At 40.7% G+C, this 11,965-nt stretch overlaps 1 pseudogene; it reads left to right on the top strand.

Moving 5' to 3' along the window:
* The first annotated feature begins 10,788 nt into the window (after nucleotides 1–10,788).
* LOC144255957 (olfactory receptor 1D2-like) lies at nucleotides 10,789–11,722 on the top strand (annotated as a pseudogene).
* Nucleotides 11,723–11,965: the final 243 nt, after the last annotated feature.

The following is an 11,965-nucleotide window of genomic DNA, read 5'->3' as shown; positions in this document are numbered from 1 at the left end:
TCTGGATTAAAAGAAATTGCTTCAGGGCTGGGGATGTGGCTCAAGCGGTATCGCGCTCGCCTGGCATGCGTGCGACCCGGGTTCGATCCTCAGCACCACATACCAACAAAGATGTTGTGTCCACCGAGAACTAAAAAATAAATATTAAAAATTCTCTCTCTCTCTCTCCTCTCTCACTCTCTCTTTAAAAAAAAAAAAAAAAAGCAATTGCTTCAATGCTTGTTGAGGTCAAGAACTATACTATTTCCCTGACTTTCTTTTTCAAGTGTCCACAGAAGCATTGGGCATATTCCTCAAATGTATTTGTCAAATATATTTTTTATTTTGTAATTTATGTTGGCTCTTTTGTTTCTCTGTCTAGCTTTTAGAGAGAGTCCTGGTGTCTGGAAAGTATGTTTGGGGAGGAGCGCATGTCAGCTCTATCCAATGACATGCTGCTCTGAGGGGCTTTAGGGCCTCTTCTCAGACACCATACAAAACTCTCCAGAACCCAAATATATTTATTGAGCACAATTCCTTGGATTCTGTGTGTAGTCTCTTTGTGATTAACCTCTGAGCTGAGCAGCATAAGGGAGTGAACCCTTCTTAGAATCTTAACCAATGAACCTCTCAATAGATACACTAATGTCTGTGGGGTCCCAAATCCTAGGCTGAGCCCTGGGGACATGGAAGGAATGAAAGGGTCTTGCCCAGGAGAAATCTCAGATCTTAGTTCAGTGGGAAACAGACATAAATAAAAATCATGTCTGATCCCAATAATAGAGATCAACATATTGGTATATTTGGTTTAAATATTTTTCTGTCCATGAAGAAAGTTTTGTTCCTTGTCAATGTCTTCATAAGGAATTTCCTATGCCCAAACATGCTACATTACACCTCACCTGTTATAGGTATCACCAGGAGGCTGAAGCATTGCCCTGTTGGTGAGCATTTGGCCTTTTCCCTTAAGAAAAATTACAAATAATTCTGTGATGGACATCTTCACTTATAAGCTAATTCCATTTTGGATGATTTGTTAGGTTATCTATCCCAAGGAGTATAAATGATAGTGTCAAACTATATACATAGCAGGATTTCAATATCTTAGTTTTTTAAATTATAAAATTGGTGGTTCAATACATACACTTGCAGGTTTTCTAATAATATTCAAGTGCACATATATCAATTTTACAAATAGGATAACATAAACTTGTATTTTTTTATTTGAAACTTCATCATGGAAAAAATTTTCACATCACTGTCTTAAGATATACCTCATTCTATTTTTTTTACAGTACTAATGCCCATTGCCTGGGTCCATTCATTCACTGGGGATAGCCTAATAGTGATATTCTATCATTTAATTTTCTCTTATTGAAGGAAAAATAATAATAAAAATGTTGATTAGTAACAAAAGATAAAAGAAGGCAAAGAACACTAAATGCAAAGAGTAGCTGAAAACATTTAAAGAGAATAAAATTATGTCATTTGCCGATAAATGGATGGAGTTGGAGAATATCCTGCTAAGCAAAGTAAGCCAATCCCCCCAAACCAAAGGCTGAATGTTCTCTCTGATAAGTGGATGCTGATCTATAATGGAGGGTGGGGTGGGGAGAATGGAGGAACTTTGATTGGGCCAAGGGGAGGGCAGGAAGGGCAGGTGGAATGGGGGTAGGAAAGATTGTGGAATGAGATGAACATCATTACCCTAGGTACATGTATGACAGCACATTGGTGTGACTCTACATCATGTACAACCAGAGAAATGAAAAGCTGTGCTCCGTTTGTACAACATCAACCGAAGTGCATTCTGCTGTCATGTATAACTAATTAGAATAAATTAAAAAAACAAGAGCTGAAGAATACCCACCAGAAAAGCTTTACTACAGAGCAGAGGAAAATCAACATTCACTGCTTCTGATGAAGTTTCCTGCCAAAATTTTTAGGATTTGCCTGATCTCTGAATACACCGTCCACTTCCTGGGTTACAATACTTCAGTGACTTCTCATGGTAATCAGAATAAAAACAGAGCGACTCCCCTGGCTTAATCTGTCCCTCCTTGCCCACTTACCTTTTTCATCACTCACAGCTTTGCTTACAAAACCCAGGGCTGCCTTCCCACCAGTCCTCCACACACAGGGTTCATTTCCCACTTGAGCAACTTCACAAATGTTATTTCCCCTCCCTAGAAGGATCTTCTCCTGGATTAAATGTCTCCTTCTCAGAGACCTTTTTGCTTGTTAGTTTGGTGCCCGGGCTTCTGGCATGCTAAGCAGTGTGTTCTACCATTGAGCCGCCCCCTAGCCCCTCTCAGTCTTTCTGACTCACTAACATAAGAACTTGCCAGCTCCTCTCCCCCACTGCTCTCTCTCTCAGGTTACTGTTTCCTTGGGGCCCTCATCAGTTTGCAGGTATTTTATTTCCTCATCTGTTTGCTTTTAGAAGGCCCCTCTCATCCTGGTCTGCAAGCTCTCAGGGGAGGCGCTGTGTCCACCTTCTTCATGGCGTTATCTCCAGTGTTTAGGCCAATGCCTCTCGTCAACAAACAATACACAAATAAATCAGGAGGAGGGAAGAGGGTGGGAAGACAGACTCTCAGGCATGAGTAGGACTGAGGTTGTTTTGTTGAGAGGGGTTTGGAGTTAGGGCTACCCCCAGAAGGGGGAGTGCTTGTGGTGAAGACCAAATCCAAGAACCTCAGGAGCAGGAGGGAGGCCAAGTGCTGAGGTATCCACTTATCCATGGTTTTGCCTTCTGTAATTTGTCAGCAATAGTCAACTAGGATCCAAAAATATTAAGTTGAAAATTCTAGAAATAAGCAATTCATATGTTTTAAATAATAATATATTTTTAAATTTGTATAACTTTTATACAGTATTGTTATAATTGTTCTATTGCTAGGTATTGTTACTCTCTTGCTGTGCTTGACTTATAAATTAGACTTTTCATAAGTATGCATGCAGAGGAAAAAGCATAGCATACACAGGGTTTGGATCTACCTGCAGTTTCAGGCACTCACTGGAGGTCTTGCAACATATCCCCCATGGATGAGGGGTGACTACTGTATGCAAACAACTCTGTGGGATGTCTGGGTGTGGCACCAATGACAATCTGCCCATCTCATAATGTGGCCAGCAGAAGGTTTGTTACTGCTAGCACTGAAAAGTGGGAGAAGCCCAGATGTTTAACAATAATCATGGCCCATCTACTAGTGGACCTAGAACATTTGTCCTCCCCTGCAGCATGAAGGATTCCCAACTGAGACATTGCTTGACAGCTACCACGCATGAGATAGGAGGCTCTTTGCTTGAGATCCCATCAAAGAGGAGTTAGAAAGGAGAGGTGGCAGGCGTTGCCTGGACAGGAATGCTGAGGCCAGCTCCTCTATGGAGGGGGTATGGGGTGGATGGTTTGAACCTAGAATCCTCTCAGCTCTGAGACAGTGGTTAGGGCAGAGAGAGGGTGGGCTGAGGGCTCTGTGGTTTGGGAGACTCAAGCTCATCCTACCACCAGAAAAAGGGAAAAGGCAGGTGACAGATGGAGAGGAGGAGAGAGAATCTGGCGATTCTCTCTTGTAAACAAGGTTCATTTCCCAAGGCTCTGGCTCATAGAAATTAACATTGGGTCAATTACGTTCATCTGAAGAAGCTGTCTTGGGATTGCTTCCCCGAGGCCTCCCCAAAACTGATAAATAGGCCTGGCACAGTCCTGACTCAGCCCTTTCCTTCCTGAACTGGGGCTCAAGCCTCAGCTCTCAGGTCCCCGACCCTGTGGGGGCACCTACAGTCTGTCTTCTGTCTCCTTCTGTATGGGGACCAAAGGTCCAGGTGCCAGTGTCCCGGCTTTTCACCTTTAACCCAGGAAGCCCTGAGTCCCCCAGCCCTGCTTCAGGTTCCCTATGTCCTGACTGCGACCTTCACTGGATGGAGGAGGAAGGTGGAGGCAGCAGAGCCAGGGGAGTCTGAGAGCAGCGCGGTGCCACAGGTAAGGCTGCAGGTCTCAGGTGTCCCCTCTCTCTCTTCCACTTTTTATCTTTCCTTGTCTCCAATCTTTCACAAACATCCTTGCATACTTCAAAACATCTCCTTATAATCTGAACCCTTGTATTCAAAGGCAATATAACGATCTCTCTGATCATCCTAACACTCTACAGTTTCCATAGTGCAGTCACACACCCTGTTGCTTGTGGTTCTCAAACCCATAAGAAAGCATTATGGGTGCAAGAAGGCAGCTCAGAGAGGTTGTGGAACCCCTCAAGATTACACAGCTAGGGAACCATGAAGAAGGTACAAAGTCCAGACACACTTTGGACACCAAGCTTGGAGCCCTTTTTTGTATCACTCCCACATTGTCTCCCCTCTCTTCTTATCCCACAGGAGAGGGATTTGTGTATCCCATGCCATCTGACCACCCCAGTGTTCAGACCAACTGACTCTCAAAAACTCAGAGCATGTTTCCCACAGTGTAGGATCAGAAGTACGAGGTGCTTGGTTAAAAGAACTTGGTTTTGAGATGAATTGATCATAATTCAGAAGGGGACCTACTGACATTTTTTTTCTTTTTTGAGATGGGGTCTTGCTATGTTGCCCAGGCTGGCTGGCTGTTAACTTGTGATCCTCCCACTTCAGCCTCCTGCGTAGCTGGGATGCAGGCAGGTACCACTGCACCTACCGTGAACATGCTTTTTAAAATCAACATTGCAGGTGGGGCTGGGGCTGGGGCTCAGTGGCAGAGCACTCTCCTAACATGTGTCAGGCACTGGGTTCATTCCTCAATACCACATAAAAAAATAAATAAACAAAATAAAGGTAAAAAATTCAACATTGCAGGCAATTCTGATGCCCATTAAAGCACAAGGGGTGCTTGTCTTGCTTTGCAGTCTAGGAGGCAGAGCTGTGGATACTCTGGGCATCCCCTGCCTTTCCCCCACCCTCCTGCTTCCTGCCGTCCTCCTGTTGGGGGTGGTTCTGCAGGCCCAGAACTCCAGGCATCAGACCAGCTGTGTGGTGGACTGGGCAGGCAAAAGACGGAGAAGATAGTGTTTCTATCAAGGTAAGATCTTAATATATGTGAACACGTAACACCTTATCCAGCCATGTGATTGGGAAAGGGTAGTGGTTTGCTCTAAAAGCAGTTACATATGTTAAGCTAGAGTTGGGACAGAAAGTTCTGACTCAGAATCTCCTTCCCCTGACACTGGGTATCTAGGAATTCAACTCAGTAAACTGAAGTAATAAATCCATTTATTTGTTAAATGCTGGGCCTGTCCCCATCCCATCTCCCAACCTGGAGCTCCAAATTACTTCAGTATCAGTGGTAACTCACAGTCCCCACATCTGCATTTGTTTATTTTATTACTTCAGATAAATGACATTCCAGATGGAATTTGCAGAGCAGGTGGCACACTTTCCTGACACTTTGGCTGCATTTTTATCTGTTTGGTCACTAATCAATTTAGGCTCTTGGGCTCTTGACTCTTCCCCATTTGTTCATCTCAAATGCATGCAATGCTTAGTGTTGTATCCAGCCCAGTGCAGCCCTGATTCATGGGTCCTGACACTGCCCTGTCCCTGTATGCGGGCCTGAGGAAATAGTCATGAGAATGATGCTGTTTCTGCTCTCAGTGTTATAGAAAACAACGCTTAAGCACAATGTGGACTGGGCAATCCTAAAAGAACACAAAGACCAAGAGATTGTGCAGAAACTGGAGTGGTGAACCTGGGGCGAGAGGGATGCCTGAGCAGGAGCTGTGATGGGTCTTACCCCAGAGACAATGCAAGAGCAGAGTGGAGAAAGTGCAGGAACAGCTGATGCTCAGGATGCAGACAAGGCATTTTATGCACTCTAGAAAAATGCAAGGCATTGCCAGCCTAGGCAGTGCCCGACCCCAGAGGCAGAGAATGCACTGTGGGTGAGGCATCCTGGGTCCTTGGCCATCTGCCACTAACTTGGGGTCTCTTGGAGGAAAAGGAGAGCTTAGCTTTGAAGGCAGAGATATGTGACAGATTGGTTATTTGCAAAGCACATCAGGTGCAGCATGGATGATGAGCACCTTGTGTGTCTTGCTTCCATCTTCTCAGTGACACGCAGGGCAGGTATCATCAGCAACACACAAGGGCAAGCTGCATGTTTTCTAGTGTGTGTGTGTGTGCGTGTGTGTGTGTGTGTGTGCGTGTGTGTGTGTGTGTGTGTGTGTGTGTAATAGTAACCTGGAGTTTTAACATAACAGTTATTGTGAACACCTTTCCATACACACAAGTGAGAAAATTAACATCATCATTTATGATAGTTCCAGAGTGTTCCATTGACTTATTTGATTATGTAATGCTAAAACAGTCCTATACAGATTTAAGTAATAACATAGAATTCACTCAGGTAAAGGCTACATTTCAAAGATCTTACTATATCATATAATTTTGCAACTATCATCCAGAATCTCATTTTTGAGAATTTTCATCATTCTCCAAAGAAACTCTCCTCCCACAGCAAAACTCCCCTCCCCTACCCCTAGCTGCTGACAGCCATTAGTTTCTGACTCTATGAATTGGACGTTCATAATCTTTTTAACCCGATCAGTTATGTTAAATGTTTATGCTATTTCTACATATTCACTATTATTCACAAGGCTCTAATAATCATTAAATACATACATGTCTTACATTTTATCTGGTTGTATTATGATAAAGCTCTGGAACTAGAATATGCTTGATCAAAAACATATCTTTTTCTATTTGTTTCCAAAGTTGCAGAAGGATAATGCTGAGTGTACATTTTTCTCCTTTCTTTCTTTGTGTGGAAAAATGCTCAATAATTGATGCTAGAGAAAATAATTTTCAAGGATAACTCTGTGTGTGTGTAAGTGGATTTTTAGTATATTTCTTGATCTTCAAGAAATAAGATTAAACTTTCTAAAAACTGGAGGGCTAAGAATAAGCAGTCTGACATTTGCTTTGGTGCCCAATACTCTCATTACTTTTTGCATAAAAGCAGGAAATTGATGGATCTCAAGTATCTCCCATAATTGTCAAGTGTTGCATATGACTACTCTATAGGCTTCTTCGAAAGGTGCCTGCCCAATAATTGGGATTTAGCTCCTAATAGTTTATTTTTATATTTCCTTGCAGTATTATTTTATGGCAAAATTTTGCATCTATCTTTTTTTAATAATAAATTTTAATGTATAGTTGTTTACAACATGGTGCCATAGAATCCCTTTGGATAGTAACATGACTACTTTGGTGAAGCAAATCAATATATCTGTCATCTCAAATGAGTTCATTTAAAAACTCCATTGTATTTATGTTGACTTACCAATAAAGAAAGCTATGCAAATGAAGACATTTTGCTGATCAAATTGGCAAGGAAGAAAGAGCCTCACATTTCCCATTTCATTCATTTGAGAAGTACAAGTTAAAACGATTTTCCTGAAGGACTCTGATAATACATATGAAAATGAAAAGTGAGCCACCCTTTGATTATGTATAGAAATATAAAACATATGCACAGAGGTACTCACTGATGTAGCCTCTGTAATAGGAAAAATAAGAAATGATCTAACTATATCATCAGAATACTGATTAAAAATATATGATAAAGTGGCTCAGTGATAGAGCGTTTGCCTAGCACGTTTGAAGCCCTGGGTTCAATCCACAGCACCACATAAAACAATAAATAAGATAAAGGCATTGTGTCCAACTACAAATATATATATATATATATATATATATATATATATATATATATATATAGTAGAATAGTAAGCAGCCATCAAAAGTGAATGGCAATACTGCCTTAGAGAATATTCTGTGGCACACTGCTAAGTGGATGAAAATGACTTAATTAAAAAAATCTGAAAAACTATTTACCAAGTTAACAGAATTTGGAGTGATTTTTACTTTCTTTACTTTTTTCTGTGTTGCTTGAATTTTCCAAAATGACAATATCTTTTGTTTATAATCAAAGGATCACAGTATGGCAAAAAAGCAATTTTTATTTGTAAAAAAAAAATCTGTGGAATATCTCCAAAATATACATCTTAAGATACTGAAGAAATTTCAACATATTTCAAATAATAGAAATTGACAAAAAGTCATAGAATTTTACTGTGAAAGCTATTGCAGACATCATAATAAAAAGCAACCATGCATACTAAGAGGTTGTGGACCAATCTTACTTACAAATATAAGTGTAAAAGCCTACCTAAAATATTAACAACTTGATTTTAGTAGTTTATACCAGGAAGGCAAGTAAGGTTTAATATTGGGAAGCTATTAACTGTGATAGGCACGTGAAAAAAGCATATGTTTAAAATTACAGCAGCTGTTCTTGAGTATTAAACTTCTACTGGTAAAATACAAATAGAAGGACTATTGCTAAATATACATAGCTCCTTCTCCTTGAAGTCTTTTAAGACTCTTTATTGAACTTAGAATAAAAATTTTAAGGCTGTGACCTGGCCTCACTTGACCTCACAGCCTCATCTCTCACTGCACTCCTTGTCATTCCAGTCACACTAGCCCACATTGGGTTCCTTAACACAAGGAGCCCTTTCTTACCTTAGGGCCTCTGCACATGGCTTTGCTTAAGACTTCCTAAGACTGGCTTCTTTCTTGTGTTCGTTCTGGGGATTCGACCCAAGCTACATTCCCAGCCCTTTTCATCTTGCTGAGATGCTGAGCGTCTAAGTTGCTGAGGCTGGCTTTGAACTTGCAATCCTCCTGCCTCAGACTCCTGAGTCACTGCTATTACAGAAGTGTGCTACTGTTTCTTTCCTTTTTGCTGGTTTCTTTCCTTTTTGCTCTTCTCAATAAAAAGGCATTAAAATATAAAAAGTTCCTATCTATTGCCACATGGTGGAATTAAAGTACTTTATATATTTTCTTTTTTTTAACTTTTAGAATTTACATTTTACCTATATTAGTTTCCAAAAGAAAAAAAGATCATGATAAACTGTTTTAATCTTTAATACATTTTAAATTTTTTTGGTAAGACATGAAATATTGACCAAATGTTTTGCCCTACATAAACGTTCAGTGGTTCCAATGCCATTTATTGAATAATGTAAACTTTACCTGCAGATTTAAAGTAGTATTTTGCAGTCTTCCACATTTCTCATGTCCTTGACTCTGTTTCTGAAGTTTGTCTAGCTCTATTGATCCACTCAATCTAGAACCACCACAGGTGTGCCTCCTTGTTACCCTTTTTCAACATTTTCCTAGATTATTTTCATGTGTATTTCTAGATGAAACTGAATTTTGTTTTCCAAAAATCCTGTTATGATTTGACTTCAAATAGATGAAGTTTTAGATTAATTCAAACGAATATGAATTTTTAAATGTGAATACATTTCGTCCTTTTCTCTAGAATCTTAGACCTCTATAAACCATTCAGTACAAGTTTCTAGAATCTCTCTAGAAACTATTCAATATTTAAAATTTTATTTTAGGTCTTTCTGGAGAATTTGGAGGTACTGCTTAATCATAATATTTTAGCTGTGATAATGTGGAGGATAGTATTATAACCTGACTATTGCTTACATATATATGTATATAAATCATATATATCAAATATACATATAAAATATACACACATTTAATAGGCATATTTATTGAGTGCTCGCAACATGCCAACTCTTTTGTTATTTAATTTCAACCTTGCTACAATACTTTTTTGCTACATCTTGCACTTGAAGGAATTAAGTCTTTTTTTCTTTTTCTTTTTTATTGTTGCATATTAATTATACTGAATAAGGGATTTCATGGTGGCATACTCACATGTGCATGTACCATAATTTGATCAGTGTACATGGGTCTCAATTTACAGGTATTAGCCTCCCCTTGCTCTCCTATCCTCCCTTCCCCTGACCCCGCATACTGTCTTGTTGGTCTTCTTCTATTCTCATGGGACTCCCATTCCCCTACCACCTTTTCTCTTTAGCTTCCACATATGAGAGAAAACATATGACCCCTGTCTTTCTGAGTCTGGCTTATTTTTCTTAACATAATGCTCCCCAGTTCCATCTGCTTTCCTACAAATGACAAGTTTGTTCTGCTTCATGGCTGAACAAAACTCAATTGTGTGAATATGCCATGTTTTCTGATTCACTTGTTGATAGACACCTTGGCTGGGTTGAAGAAACTGAGTGAATCTTAAAGGGCTCAAGCAACCTGCCTCAGGGGCCACAGCTGGTCAGTGACAGTGCTGGGACTGGAATTCCATAATTCTGCTGGCACGGTCACTGTGGTACAGGGCTTCCTGGAACAACATTAGTTTGAGTCTATTTGTTTTGTGATTGGCTACTTTTCTGATGTCCTTTTTAAATTTCTAATAAAATTTCAGTTGATAGTCTTAACTTTCTCAGAGAGATCATCACATCAGCAAATAATGATAATATTTCCTCTTCTTTTCCTATACTTTTTCATCTTTCCCCTTTGTCCATTTGTACAATATCCATTTCTTATACTGCATGCACCTGTTTTCAAATATAACTTTAATACCTATTTAATATCTTAACATACTAATTTTTAAACACATTAAATTATTATATAGTAGGACAAGAATTAAAATAAGAAATAGATATCATTTCTATAACATCGAATATGATAGATTAGAAGTTGCTAGAATGATTGTCCCATAAAGATTTTCTAAGTTACGTTTTTGTGCCTATTATTACTTTGTTGATAACCTAAAATTATAGCAAAATTTTTACTGCTGAGGAATCAGTGGATTTTGTTTATGTTTGTGTCCGTATCCATCTGAGAGCATTTGGTAAGCATTTCTTGATGTTCCTGTTGCAGAGAGTTGGGAGAATGGTTGGAGGCAATCAGAGTGAGTTCCTACTCATGGGGCTCTCAGAGATTCCTGAGCAACAGCAGATCCCTGTTCTGGATGTTTCTGTCCATGTACCTGGTGGCTGTGGTGGGAAATGTGCTCATCATCCTGGCCATTGGCTCTGACTCCCGCCTGCACACTCCCATGTACTTCTTCCTGGCCAACCTCTCCCTCACTGACCTCTTCTTTGTCACCAACACAATCCCCAAGATGCTGGTGAATCTTCAGTCCCAGAACAAAGCCATCTCCTACCCAGGGTGTCTGACACAGCTCTACTTCCTGGTCTCCCTGGTGGCCCTGGACAACCTCATCCTGGCCGTGATGGCATATGACCGCTATGTGGCCATCTGCCACCCCCTCCACTATGTCACAGCCATGAGCCCTCAGCTCTGTATCCTGCTGCTCATCTTGTGTTGGGCCCTATCTATCCTCTATGGCCTCATTCACACTCTTCTCATGACCAGAGTGACCTTCTGTGGATCCCGCAAGATCCATTACATCTTCTGTGAGATGTACGTCCTGCTGAGACTCGCGTGTTCCAACACCCAGATCAACCACATGGTGCTGATCTCCACAGGCTGCTTCATCTTCCTCACCCCGCTAGGGTTCATGATCATGTCGTATGTCCGCATTGTCAGAGCCATCCTCAGAATACCCTCAGCCACTGGGAAGTACAAAACCTTCTCCACCTGTGCCTCCCATTTGGCTGTGGTCTCCCTCTTCTATGGGACACTTGGCATGGTGTATCTGCAGCCCCTGCAGACCTACTCCATGAAGGATTCAGTAGCCACAGTGATGTATGCTGTGGTGACCCCCATGATGAACCCTTTTATCTACAGCCTGAGGAACAAGGACATGCATGGGGCTCTGGGAAGATTCCTCCTAGGGAAAGCCTTTCAGAGGTCAACTTGAGCGTTACTTGAAGTGGGAACTGGGAGTATCCTCTACCACATGTAAGACCTGTAGAGGGAGATAGGTGACTAGATATATATAAGCGACTAGAACATATAGACTCTGCTCAGAATAAGTTTATCAATTGGTGGTGAAGACAGGGCCTCTCTGTGTAACCTGATGTCCTCCCCTGCACCAGTCTCAACAATAAATATGGTCAGGCTAATACCTGTAAATTGAGACCCATGTACATCAGTGAGCAGC

Source organism: Urocitellus parryii, chromosome 7, assembly GCF_045843805.1.
Source record: "Urocitellus parryii isolate mUroPar1 chromosome 7, mUroPar1.hap1, whole genome shotgun sequence".
In the NCBI taxonomy this organism is placed as follows: domain Eukaryota; kingdom Metazoa; phylum Chordata; class Mammalia; order Rodentia; family Sciuridae; genus Urocitellus; species Urocitellus parryii.
The sequence above is the reverse complement of the archived record's forward strand: the minus strand, read 5'-3'. Positions and strand labels throughout refer to the sequence as shown.